Source organism: Capricornis sumatraensis, chromosome 9 (assembly GCF_032405125.1).
Source record: "Capricornis sumatraensis isolate serow.1 chromosome 9, serow.2, whole genome shotgun sequence".
Taxonomy (NCBI): domain Eukaryota; kingdom Metazoa; phylum Chordata; class Mammalia; order Artiodactyla; family Bovidae; genus Capricornis; species Capricornis sumatraensis.
The window spans coordinates 97754960-97769410 of NC_091077.1; positions in this window are offsets into that span (position 1 = coordinate 97754960).

The window sequence follows — 14451 nt, forward strand, 5'->3', positions numbered from 1 at the left end:
GATTCTGCTGGCTTTTGAAATGTATCTCTTGTCTGTTATGGAGCCATCTGTACTTCAAAACTCTGATAAAATCGACTGGGGTGAGGAACCCAGTTAGAGTCTAAGATCTTGGGTGATGATTTAATTTGTTGTCTAAACTGGGACCCTTTTAGAATGCAAGCAGGCAGTGAAGAGATGAAATACTGCTATAGCAGGTGTAAACCAGGCATTTCTTAGGTGAACATAACTACATGGTAAAGCTTGACAAAACAAAGAGAACCTCATGTCTAGCCGTAAGCTGACTCTTGATTCCAGGAAGCATCAAGAAATTCAAAGGACTGCCTCTTCCTCTCTACAGCTATAGTTGGCTTCTTCTAAAGTGACTCTCAGTGGTTTCCACATCCTACTCTTTGTGCCCCTGTAGAACCTCCTTCCTCTTGAGTAGGGATGGACCTAGGAGTTGCTTCTAAGAAATAAATTATGACAAAAGTGATCACCAGTGACTTCCAAGATTAGGTTATAAAAGGCTGTGGCACGATTAGAGACAAATGACCCTGAGTGTTGTTTCTAAAGATTATTTTATTATGTTAATGAATAGTAGTTTTAGAAATGACAAATAAGTGTTGATTTTCATTTTCAAAAAGAAGGGCCTCGATATTTGTCGTGTCTTTGCTTGCACTCTGACTTTCTAACACTGTTGTTCCGGTTAATCTCAAAGTGGCAAGAAACTGAGGGCGACTGCTAGCCAGCAGTCAGCTGGGACCTAGGTTTTGAATCCCTTATGAGGTCTAATAATTTCTCTGTAAATTATCTTGCTCTCTGTCTAGGCTTAATACTATTAATCATATCTACATGGCACTTTTCTGTTTTAAATTTGATAAGACTCCTATAATGTTGAAAGAAACAATTATGCTTAACACTCTTACTTGAGCCATGACTTATAAGAAGATGCTGCCAATATTTTAAGGGTGAATTCCTGCAAGTTATTTTAGACTTACATTTTTAATAGGTCGAGGAAGTAGATTTTTGTTTCCTGTGGTCTGTGAATTATCATCATACTGAAGTTTGATCACATGCCTCTGCTGACTCTAAGATGACTGTTTCGATTAACAATAGATTTTCTTTTATCTGTTGTTTTAAAGTGTAAAATATTTGTATATTCTTAAGCTATAATGTAATAATTCAGTATATATTAAACTTTATGCACAGATTTACCAGTGGTTATCCTCAGAGATAAATATATAACTTTTTTATTCCTGTACATCAGTGGATTATATAGAAGCTCATTCCTCAAGTTGATGCTTGATTCATTAGCGATTTGCTTCATTACCAATATATTAGGCTTTTAAAAAGTTTCAAAACCAAGATAGTAAGCCTTATACTCACTAGGGATTTCATAATAAAGTATTCACTTCCCATTCCTGCAAAGTGATGAGATGGGTAAACATCTTTTAATATTTTTTGAAAGTTCTCCTGCAGATTAAAGTTGACCTCAGCCTGAATCTTGTTTTCATTTGTTAAAACAGACTTGGTTTAAATGTGGGAGATTAAAGCTGCTAAAAGCATTAATGTAGTTAATCCACTTATTAAAAGATAGTTCTTCAAGTTTATAAAGTAGCTTAGTTCAACTTCTTAATTTCATTAGCAGAAAGCAAAGTCATTTCCTCCTACGATCAGCATTTATTATTCACCCAATGTTGCTCTAAGTAGATGCTTAGGTCCTTCCTGGGAGACAGCATTCTGTCACTCACAGTGCTGGGTGATGTAATGTGTGCTCCTTAGACCTGGTATCTTCCTAGCCATTTTGCATAATCTTGATTTTCTCCTGATAAGAGACTGGTTGTATGGAGGTGGATATACAATAACTATAAAGGCTCATAATCTCTGCTCATTATTAAACCCAAAAAATTGCCCACAGAATTTAGCAAAGAAATCTAATAATAGATAGAAAAGCAATTACACAGTAAAGTCATTTGTACGCTTTCTTAGTTTTACATGCTGTTTACAGTGCTAAGAAGATTGCAGTGCATTTATAGATTATTTGACAACTGATTTTAACAATAGCATCAATTAAATAAAGCTCTAGGAAAGCTAGAAATGTTTGTTCTTATTCTGATCCCAAATTTCAGAAGGAAGTGAAAATTGAATATGACTTTTTGAGAAATGAGTCACCCTTCTTCCTTCTGAGAATGCAGTTACCTATCAATATCTTTCATTTTCAGAGAGATTTAGGGGCACTAAAATGCATGCACATGTACTGTATTTGAATAACATTTTCTTTAATTTTGTGGATAGCCATGTGGTAGTAATTTTGATACCACCCAGAGAATCCTTTGGATATGTAAGTGCTGAAGCCTCAGATACAGCATCCACTGGATAAGTAATCATACAGAAAAAAGGCATTTTACTTACTAGATCTAGTGTCTATTTTCTACTCTCTTTCTTAGTGAGACTTTGTAAGAAAAATGTAGATGATAATATGGGGTCCTGTACTATCATTTTAAATTCAACAAATGATATTTAAGCACTTACCAAATGCTAAGCATTGTACTCTTCCTTTGTATGTTATGTTTAAAAGTTTTATAAATAGGTCACTATGATTCTTCATGGTTCAGTAAGCATGAACTTATGGAGGAAGCATGCAAAAAGAAGCAAAAGGTATCCTAGAAACACACAAGTATGAACAGCATATTTTTCTTATCAGTAAATTTCTTGAAGTATGACTGACAAATAAAAATTGCACATATTTAGATTGTATACTGTGATTTTCCTTTTTTAAAGTGCACAATGTGATGATTGAGTAACAGAATGAGAAGATATTAAGAGGTGGGAAGAATACACAGAAGAACTGTACAAAAAAGACCTTCATGACACAGATAATCACAATGGTGTGATCACCCACCTAGAGCCAGACATCCTGGAATGTGAAGTCAAATGGGCCTTAGGAATCATCATTACAAACAAAGCTAGTGGAGGTGATGGAATTCCAGTTGCGCTATTTCAAATCCTAAAAGATGATGCTGTGAAAGTGCTGCACTCAATATGTGAACAAATTTGGGAAACTTAGCAGTGGCCACAGGACTGGAAAAGGTCAGTTTTCATTCCAATCCCAAAGAAAGGCAATGCCAAAGAATGCTCAAACTACCACACAATTGCACTCATCTCACACACTAGCAAAGTAATGCTCAAAATTCTCTAAGCCAGGCTTCAACAGTATGTAAACGATGAATTTCTAGATGTACTTGCTGGATTTAGAAAAGGCAGGGCAACCAGAGATCAAATTGCCAACATCCGCTGGATCATCGATAAAGCAAGAAAGTACCAGAAGAACATCTATTTCTGCTTTATTTACTATGCCAAAGCCTGTGACTGTGTGGATCACAACAAACTGTGGAAATTTCTTCAAGAGATGAGAATACCAGACCACCTGACCTGCCTCCTGAAAATCTGTATGCAGGTCAAGAAGCAATGGTTAGAACTGGACATGGAACAACAGACTGGTTCCAAATCAGGAAAGCAGTATCTCAAGGGTGTATATGGTCACCCTGCTTATTTAACTTACATGCAGAAGACATCAATCAAAATGCCAGGCTGGATGAAGCAGAAGCTGGAATCAAGACTGCTTTGAGAAATATCAATAACCTCAGATATGCAGATGAAACCACCCTTAAGGCAGAAAGCAAAGAAGAACTAAAGAGCCTCTTAATAAAAGTAAGAGAGGAGAGCAAAAAAGTTGGCTTAAAGCTCAACATTCAGAAAACTAAGATCATGGCATCCAGTCCCATCACTTCATGGCAAATAGATTGGGAAACAATGGAAACAGTCAGAGACTATTTTTTGGGGGCTCCCAGATCACTGCAGATGGTGACTGCAGCCACAAAATTAAAAGACGCTTGTTTCTTGGAAGAACAGCTATGGCCAACCTAGACAGCATATTAAAAAGCAGAGACAAAGGTCCATCTGATCAAAGCTATGATTTTTCCAATAGTCATGTATGGATGTGAGAGTTGGACTATAGAGAAAGCTGAGCACCGAAGAATTGATGCTTTTGAACTGTGTTTTGGAGAAGACTCTTGAGAGTCCGTTGGACTGCAAGGAGGTCCAACCAGTCCATCCTAAAGGAAATCAGTCCTGAATATTCATTGGAAGTACTGATACTGAAGCTGAAACTCCAATACTTTGGCCACCTGATGTGAAGAATCAATTCATTGGAAAAGACCCTGATGCTGGGAAAGACTGAAGGCAGAAGAAGGGGACGACAGGATGACATAGTTGGATGGTATCGCCGACTCTATGGATAGGAGTTTGAGTAAACTCTGGGAGTTGGTGATGGACAGGGAGGTCTGAGGTGCTGCAGTCCATGGGGTCACAAAGAATTGGACATGCCTGAGTGATTGAACTGAACTGAATGTGATGATTTACTGTATGTATACATTTTTGGGAATCTAATGCATAGCATGGTCATTTTAGTTGACAGTACTCTATTGTATCCTTGAAATTTGCTAAGAGAGTACATTTGCTAAGAGTTATCATTACAGAAAAAGGCAACAATATATTACTTATACAGAGGTATATAAAATCATGTAGTTTCGTATGCAAACATTGGAATGACATTTTTCTGTCTCAACCTAATCTTGAAGTCAAGTTATCATGCTGCCTGATGGCAAAAATGTCCTGTCACTCAATTCTGGATTCTCCAAATTAGATCCATTTAAAATGCAGTAAATAGGGTTTTTCCTTGCCTTTTTCCAGGGACTGGTCTGAAAAGCTGAGGGATTAGAGGTAGTCATAGCTTTGGGTTCAGGGAAGCAGCCTGTCCCTGGGTTGAGGCTTCTCTTTTTGCTTCTGCTCCAGTTTTTGTATTTTCCCCTGGGGCCACAGTTTGTGCCATACTTTAGGGTGGAGTTCTCCTCATGCTGATGATATTCTTCCAAGCTTTCTGCTTCTAGAATATTTTGCCCGATTCTGGGCAAAGGAGAAGGCACTGCTGCTTCCCAAGCTGAGTCTGGACCCGTGGGTGCTGACTGACCCTGATATAGTCCCACCTGCCTATGCAACTCATCCAACTTCTGGTTGGTTATCTGCCCTGCTGTAGAAGGTAGGGAGTTCTCTGTCAGACAACTGAGAAACACACAAGTAGAGCTTCAGTATAGTTTTAGATCCCCATATGTACCTGGAACTCATTTATTAACTTATTTTTAACATCAAGAATTTAGGTTATGTGATCTGGTTCAGCTAATACTTGTCATAATGGTAATCTTATGTCAAGTGGCCAAAATAGGGTAGAATTATAGGATGACAGTATAACAGAAAAAAAGAATAAAACACATTGACTAATACTTTGTAATATTAAATGGCTACTCCTTGATGGCTCAGAACTAAAGAATTGCCTGCCAATGCAGGAGATGTGGGTTCAATCCCTGGGTCAGGAAGACTCCCCTGGGAGAAGGAAATGGAAACTCACTCCAGTGTTCCTGCCTGGGAAATTCCATGGATAGATGAGCCTGGCGGACTTCAGTCCATGGGCTCACAAAAGAATCGGACTTAACTTGATGACTAAAGCAACACCAACAACAGTATCAATAAAGCACTGCAGGACTTCCTTGGCAGTCCAGAGGATAAGGCTTTGCCTTCCGATGCAGGGTGTGTGGGTTCTATCCCTGGCTGAGGGGCTAAGATCCCACATGCCTCCTGGCCAAAAAATTAGAACAGAAATGACAGAAGCAACATTGTAACAAATTCAGTGAAGATTTAAAAGAAAGTCATTTAAGGGTCATTGAATGTATTAGCAAATTGGCTTAGTGTTGGCTTGAGGTTTCACAGGTTAATTGTCAAATTTTGAGCAAGTATTAACAGCTTAATCAGGCTTCCCTTATAGCTCAGATGGTAAAAATCTGCCTACAATGCAGGAGACCTGGGTCAATCCCTGGGTTGGGAAGATCCCCCAGAGAAGGAAATGTATTCTTGCCTGGAGAAATCCAGGCTATCACACAGAGCGTGTTAGCTAAGCGGCTAACACACAATAAGGTAGCTTCTCTAAGCCTTTATCTTTATCTGAAAGATGTAAATAATGATAGCACCTAAGCCATTAAATTGTAAGTAATATATTAAAGTGTTTGACACACGAAGGGTTTGTTCATGGTTGGCATAGCAGTGGGTCTACCACATTAACCAATTATGATTTAATGGGACCCATATAATATCATTTTTCTGTTATTCATTTTTATTTTTTCCTATTTTCTTGCACCACTGAGACTAGTATTAACAACTTATTTCTCATCTTCATTGCTAATACACTATAGAAATCCACTTTATGAGATACTGTGTTTTAAGTGGTGGGACAGTTACAAGGTTGGCAACACAGTTTTCAACTTAGACCCTGTGTGGTTAATCACTCAGTCATGTCCGACTTTGAGACCCCATGGACTATAGCCCACCAGGCTCCTCTGTCCATGGGATTCTCCAGGCAAGAACACTGTGGTGGTTGCCATGCCCTCCTTCAGGGGATCTTCCCAACCCAAGGATCAAACCCAGGTCTCCCACATTACAGGCAGATTTTTTACCAGCTGAGCCACCAGGGAAGCCCAAGAATACTAGAGTGGGTAGCCTATCCCTTCTCCAGGGAAATTCCTGACCCAGGAATCATACCGGAGTCTCCTGCATTGCAGGCAGATTATTTACCACCTGAGCTACTTAGACCCTAGTGCTTTATAACAGTTTTGTCTGATAGACAGTGAATTGAGTGCCACAATTCAGTCCTGACTAAACCATAGAGTAATTTTGCATTAATCAGATTTTTGATGTGCCAGGGTGAGAAAAATTTCAAATCTTTGAAACCTTGGAAAGAGATAAACAAGTACAAGTCAAAAGTACCTCCCCCCGCCCCAACCCTTAATTTTTAAGGTGCTGCACCAAGAAGCATATGGCTAGATCAAAAGCAACTCAAAGATGTCAACAGTGAAAAGCTTTCTAAACCTCTACAGTCACGTTAAAGATGAAACTCTTTCAAGCTTGAAATTTAAAGCAATCAATGTTTCTTTCATGCCCGGAGTTGGGGTAGATAGCTTTTTCTTTAGCAGATTAAATGAAGGTTACATTAGCTGCTATAGCAGACAAATCCCCAAATGAGGAATGGATCAAATGTGAGTGTTTACTCTTCATGCAGGTAAAGTGCAGAAGAGATGTTTTGATGAGAGGGTGGCTCTATTCAAAGCTCTAATTCAGGCACTCAGACTCCTCCATCTCAAACTCCACATCTTCAGCCCATGAGTCTCCAGGGCTGCTGTGTCTTATCTGCTTCCTCAGGATACTGTCATCACTTAAGCTGCTTGTGTCCCTGCAGAAGTAAGGCTGACTGCTCTAATTTCAAAAAAGGGCTTAAAATGTTTTATGCAACAATTTAATGTATTCTGGCAGTGTGTATGTATGTTTTACCTGGAAATCTTTTAACTAATTCCCCTCTTTCTTCCTTGCTAAAATTCTTGGGTATTTTGTGCCTTGGACAAAATTTAGCCAAGTCCCCAAACGTAGGGTTATATTCCCTCAAATCAACATGATGTCGTTCTTGGAGCTATGTTTGAATACAATGACCCAGTGGAATAAATCATTTTTGAATTGCTCATTTTGCTAAAATTATTTGCTTGGAGCATCTAAAATGACGAGGTAGTTGAAAGCTTTCCATTATTCTTTAAATTGTCTAAAGATTCTACCTAGATAAATATTTTCTTATCTATTGAGACTAGATCTTGAAGAAATGTAAGATTACCTTTAAATTTTATTAGACTTAGACATTTTTAACTTGAAGGAAAACACTCAAAAGCTGAGAAGTGTTTTCTGTAACAAAATGAAGCAGGTTTGTTTAGCATGCAGTGGCTAAATAATTTATCTCTGCCACGAAGATGGTTGAAATAAATCATATCGAAAGGTAATGTGTTGATAGTAGTAGAGGAGTCTGAGTAATACGGATGAAATGAGCAAATGTATAATGCAAATACTTTTAAGCCACAGAAGGGAAATTTATATACTTTTATTTTAGAGTGGTGAGATATTTGAGCTCAAAGTGTTAACTATGTAAGGTAATCATGTCATATATTTATTTGAGCTAAATTTCTCACCAAAGCCAATCTCAGGTTTTATGTTATATTGGGCTAATTACCTTGGGGCCATAGCAATGTATATAGAAATTTTTTTGTTGAATTGTAGTAATTTCGTTAGGAGTTTTTGTTATTTTCTTACTTTGCTTTGTTCTCAAAATGAGAGTTTTTAAATTGATAGCTTTATTTATACCCCAAGGAGAAAAAGTTTACTATGATAGAGTTTGTCTTACGCAGTTTTATTGCCTTTTGAGATATTCAGTTTCCGTCCTGATGAATTAGGCAAGAGATTTTCTCATGAATAGATATTGAACAACCTAAAGTATCTGATACAAGGGAAAAATGAATCCTAGTATATGCATTCGGAAACTGCTTCTGTCACCTTTAAATAAGACAATCATCCTAGCGCTGTCCTAAACCTAATTTCCCAATTTTATTTTGATTTGTAATTATTTTCAGAAAATTTCTAATATTTGTATAACAAGGAAAGAATTTCATTGCTACGTGTGACATCTCTAAATCTTACTCTTTTTCCCTGAAATGAATACAGATTATAATGGACATCTAGTGCTACAGGCCATGCTGTTAAGCCGAACAAGAATTACCAAGTGAATCAACAGTTATTTCCCAGGAATTTTTTTCAAGTGGGAATATAGCAGTGAAAAAATCTCCTTGGAGGTAAAGCAGAGAGAGCTCTCTACCAGCCTGAATATCAGGGAAGAAACTGACCTTGTTTATGATGAATCCAATAAGGCTAGACCTCCAATTGCAAATCTTAAACCCCAAGCAAGTTACCTTGCATTGTTTAAATTCTTCCAATCCATCAAGTCTCACATCCAACACTGAGTATAATATTCAGCCCCCCCTTTCTCCAAATTATAATAGCAGCAACATATCCTCAAACAGCATTTTTTCTATAGAGCAGACTTAATTGATTTCTGAGCTTAAAAATCTATGCTTTCACAAGACTGTTTTCTCTAATAATCACCCCTAATCTTCTTGGATATAAGATTCTTTCTTATTTTCCTTGTTTGTTTTGGGGAAAGCTTTTCCCTAAAGTAAGGTAACATATTGAAAATTGTCAGGGAATAAGAACTTTGTTTCTTACCAGTAGAGGGAAACTCTTTCGGGGTACAGGGAAATTCTCTGACAGAAAGCAAAGCTGTAGATGGGGAATAGCTAGGTGACCAGTCAAACTAGTATGTCTATGTCATATGAACAATAATGAGCTTCACAGTCTGGTTGGGGAAGGCTGGGAGGTCAGTGTCATTATTACAAGTTTTAGAAAATGGGAAACAAGGGGCACAGAAAATCTAAGTGATTTGCTCCCAAACTGTAGGTGGGTCACTCGGGTCACAGTTGTCATTAGGAATAATTTCTTAAGCCAACCTTTGAATACCATCTCTTAGGAAAACACAGAAGGAGAATTGGATAAGAAGCAACTGAGGAAGTCAAGGGAATGACAGTAGATATGCTAAGACAGAGTTAAGGAATTAAGAGTTAGAGACGAGGGAGAACTGGGAAATATTATATGATGAGCAGCAGAGTATTTTTGGATCTGGAAGGAAGGATAAGCGTCATGAAGCACTAAAACTCTTACTGATATCATATTGTACTTTCGTTTAATTACACAAAATGGGAAATGTTTATATGCTGCTACAAATGTTGCTGAACTCTGTAGTTAGCATCTTCATATATATGCAGTAGTATATGATATTGGTTTTCCTCTTTCTGACTTACTTCACGCTGCATCACAGTTCTTTCAAAAAATCCCTCCATGTGTTCAGAAGCACTGAGCCTTTTCTATGTGTCTGCCTCTGTGTCAGTATTGAGAGTGGAGGGGGGATGGCGAGAGTGGGCACCCTTGTCTTGTTTCTGATCTCAGAGGAAATGTTCTCGGTTTTTGACCATTGAGAATAATGTTTGCTGTGGGTTTGTCATACATGGCCTTTATTAGGTTGAGGTAAGTTCCTTCTATGCCCATTTCTAGAGTGGTTTTTCACCAAATATTCTCGCTAGAAAAATTACACCAATTGATCCTCTCATAGTTGTATGATTAAGTCATGAGAACATTTATAATTTTTCTACTTCATAAAATATTGAATATATTACCCAAATCTGGTACTGAAAAACAAAAACAAACTCAAAAAAATTAAAAATGGCTCTTCTAATTATCAATGTTCTCAGTGACTTAATCTTACTTTAGTTTCTCAGCCTCATTATGGAAAATTCATCTTAAGATGTTTTCCCCCTTTGAATGTATGCACGTTAAGGGAAATCTAATCCTGATGATTTTTATGCACTATGATCCCTATCCTCCACATCTCAACAGGGCTAAAGAAGTAGGAGTCATCATTCTCATTAACTCGTCAACCTGGAAGGATGAATTTAAGTCTAATTGTCCAAGTTAAAGGCTCTGATACGGTCTTGTTTCTTTACTTCTCCCTTCCCTGTGACTTCATTTATTTATCATAAGGCCATCACTGGAAGTCTTCAAAAACTGTTGGAAATCATACCTTTAATTGGCTTTTATTTCCTGAGTTTCAGTAGAAAGAAGATATTTTACTATGGATATGGGTATTAGCTAGTGTTGAGACAGTGAATTTATATTGGCTCAAAATTCACTTTAAATAAAAAAAAATTTTTGTATAAGTTACCAGAATTCACCCTGGAAACAGTTCTTATTATTAAACTTCTCCTTCAATATAAAAAAACTTAAAAATAGACCTTTATTTTTTAAGAAGAATGCACTAAAATTATGCTAGACTCAATTGGTTGGTTTATTCATGACATAGATCAGGACAAAGAATAAAGCTTTCCTTTTGCTTCCTTTGTTAATAAGGTTAGTAACTGCAGAAGATGTGGAGTTGTGGAGCTTGTTTTACCCTGTCAGTTTTTACCAGTTTTTCTTTTTTCTGGTGTCTTCCATTGGTAGCTAGTTGATGAGCTTGGTGAGATGCACACAAAGAAGATTTAGGTTGCCGCTACATTGTTACATTTTATTATTATCACATATTTGAGAATAAAAATTTTAATCACAATATTTATGGAGCACTTCTGCATACAACATTACTTATTTCATCTGAAAAGTATTAATAAAAAATCCTGTTTATCAGGGAAAAACAGTGGATACTTTTATATTTTTACTTAATATAATTTGTTTTATAACTGTTGAAATAGCTGTATAAATATTTTACATTTCAAATTGTTGAAGATCTATTTCATTTTTCAAAAACTGGATTTAATCTACTTTGCCCTTCTGAAGCATGAAATCTGTTTCAATCACAACAAGTTGTGATATTTTTGGAATATTAATTAAATATAAAAGATAAGTCTGGTATTTTATAAAACAAGATATAAACAGTCTCTAGTATCAGTACAAAAGATAGTAAGAAAGCCAAAGTTAATGTGGTACAAACTATAAACAATATAAACAGAAGATTTTGTTGGGAAGTACTTATATGCCATGAGAATGTATGAGTTAGACAGAAAGTTATCAAAATCAAAAGTTAAAATAATGTTACTATGGAAACCGATTGGCATTATCATTGGACAGCTAGTTCCAATTTTGTTTGCTACTTATCATACTGTACTTGATAATATCTTTGCATTCAGAATCAACCTCATGAATCTATCTATCTTCTTGGTAGTAATATTTTCTCTAGCTCTTGAGGATGATTCCTAACATTTTCAAAGAGTCAGGTGCAATGACTTGTACTAATACTCATGTAAATAAATGTTTTTGAGGAGAAAACTCTGTAATTTATTTTGGGCCCTGTGAAAGGGTACTTATGGTGATTCACAGAGAACGCAGGTAAGTAGTTCACTCTCATTTGTCTCAAAATGATCATTTTATCAATCACTCATCTTTGGTGGTTTAGTTGCTAAGTCGTGTCCGACTCTCGCGACCCCATGGACTGTAGCCCGCCAGACTCCTCTGTCCATGGGATTCTCCAGGCAAGAATACTGGAGTGGGTTGCCATTTCCTCCTCCAGGGGATCTCCCCGTTCCGGGGATCGAGCCCACATCTCCTGAACCTCCTGCTTTGTAGATGGAGTCATTACCCACTGAGAGGCCTGGGGAGAGCCCTACTCCTGACCTTGGGTAGTTCTGCTCAGTTCATTTACTGTGTCCTGTTCAGGACCTCAGGGCACATGTCCTACAGTGCTGCGGTCCCTGAGAGGGTCAAAATGCCACTTAAACTTGCTTCTGGAGTCCCAGAAATTAGTGTGATTCCAGGCTGATATCATAACAAAGGCTGATATGATTCTGGTTTATTAGGTAATTTTTCTTTGACTCTCAGCTAGTTATTACGCTACTGTTTTTTTTTAATTTTCAGATTGTTTTTACATATCCGTCTTTAAAAAATAGAATTATTTGAGCTTGAAGTAGGTGATGTAGGTTGATATACCTAAAATAAAAGTTTATTTTATTTACCTTCAAAACAGTCCTGTATGGTAGGTAGATTATCATCCTCACTTTACAGATGGCAAACAGAGACTCAGATTAAGGAGTGTGCCTAAGGTTTTCTGCTGAGTACATGTTCGAACTATCAGTTCAGTTGAGTCACTCAGTCATGTCTGACTCTTTGTGACTCCATGGACTGCAGCGTGCCAGGCTCCCTGTCCATCATCAATTCCAGGAGTTTACTCACACTCATGTCCATTGAGTTGGTGATGTCATCGAACTATCTCATCCTCTGTCGTCCCCTTCTCCTCCCGCCTTCAATCTTACCCAGCATCAGGGTCTTTTCCAGTGAGTCAGTTCTTTGCATCAGGTGGCCAAAGCGTTGGAGTTTCAACTTCAACATCAGTCTTTCCAATGAATATTCAGGACTGATTTCTTTCAGGATTGACTGGTTTGTTCTCTTCGCTGTCCAAGGGACTCTCAAGAGTCTTCTCCAACACCACAGTTCAAAAGCATCAATTCTTCAGTGCTCAGCCTTCTTTATAGTCCAACTCTCATATCCAAACATGACTACGGGAAAAACCATAACCTTGAGTAGATAGACCTTTTTGGCAAAGTAATGTCTCTGTTGTTTAACATGGATTTCTAGCTTGGTCATAAGTTTTTTCTTCCAAGAAGCAACCATCTTTTAATTTCATGGCTGCAATCACCATCTGCAGTGATTTTGGAACCCAAGAAAATAAAGTCTGACACTGTTTCCACTGTTTCTCCATCTATATGCCATGAAGTGATGGGACCAGATGCCATGATCTTAGTTTTCTGAATGTTGAGCTTTAAGCCAACTTTTTCACTCTCCTCTTTCACTTTCATCAAGAGGTTTTTTAGTTCTTCACTTTCTGCCATAAGGGTGGTGTCATCTGCATATCTGAGGTTATTGAGATTTCTCCCAGCAATCTTCATTCTAGCTTGTGTTTCTTCCAGTCCAGCGTTTCTTACGATGTACTCTGCATAGAAGTTAAATAAGCAGGGTGACAATATACAGCCTTGACATACTTCTTTTCCTATTTGGAACCAGTCTGTTTTTCCATGTCCAGTTCTAACTGTTGCTTCCTGACCTGCATACAGATTTCTCCAGAGGCAGGTCTGGTGGTCTGGTATTCCCATCTCTTTCAGAATTTTCCAGTTTATTGTGATCCACATAGTCAAAGGGTTTGGCATAGTCAATAAAGCAGAAATAGATGTTTTTTTGGAACTCTCTTGCTTTTGTGATGATACAAGAGATGTTGGTAATTTGACCTCTGGTTCCTCTGCCTGTTCTAAAACCAGCTTGAACATCTGGAAGTTCACAGTTCACATATTGCTGAAGCCTGGCTTGGAGAATTTTGAACATTACTTTGCTAGCATGTGAGATGAGTGCAATTGTGTGGTAGTTTGAACATTCCTTGTCATTGCCTTTCTTAGGAATTGGAATGAAAACAGACCTTTTCCAGTCCTGTGGCCACTGCTGAGTTTTCCAAATTTGCTGGCATATTGAGTGCAGCACTTTCACAGCATCATCTTTTAGGATTTGAAATAGCTCAAACAGGATTCCATCACCTCCACTAGCTTTGTTCACAGTGATGCTTCCTAAGGCCCCCTTGAGTTCGCATCCCAGGATATCTGGCTCAAGGTGAGTGATCACACCACTGTGGTTATCTGGGTTGTAAAGATATTTTTTGTACAGTTCTTCTGTGTATTCTTGCCACCTCTTCTTAATATCTTCTGCTTCTGTTAGGTCCATACCATTTCTGTGCTTTATTGAGCTCATATTTTCATGAAGTGTTTCCTTGGTATCTCTAATATTCTTGAAGAGATCTCTAGTCTTTCCTAGTCCATTGTTTTTGTCTTTTTCTTTGCACTGATTACTGAGAAAGGCTTTCTTATCTCTCCTTGCTATTCTTTGGAACTCTGCATTCAAATGGGAATATCTTTC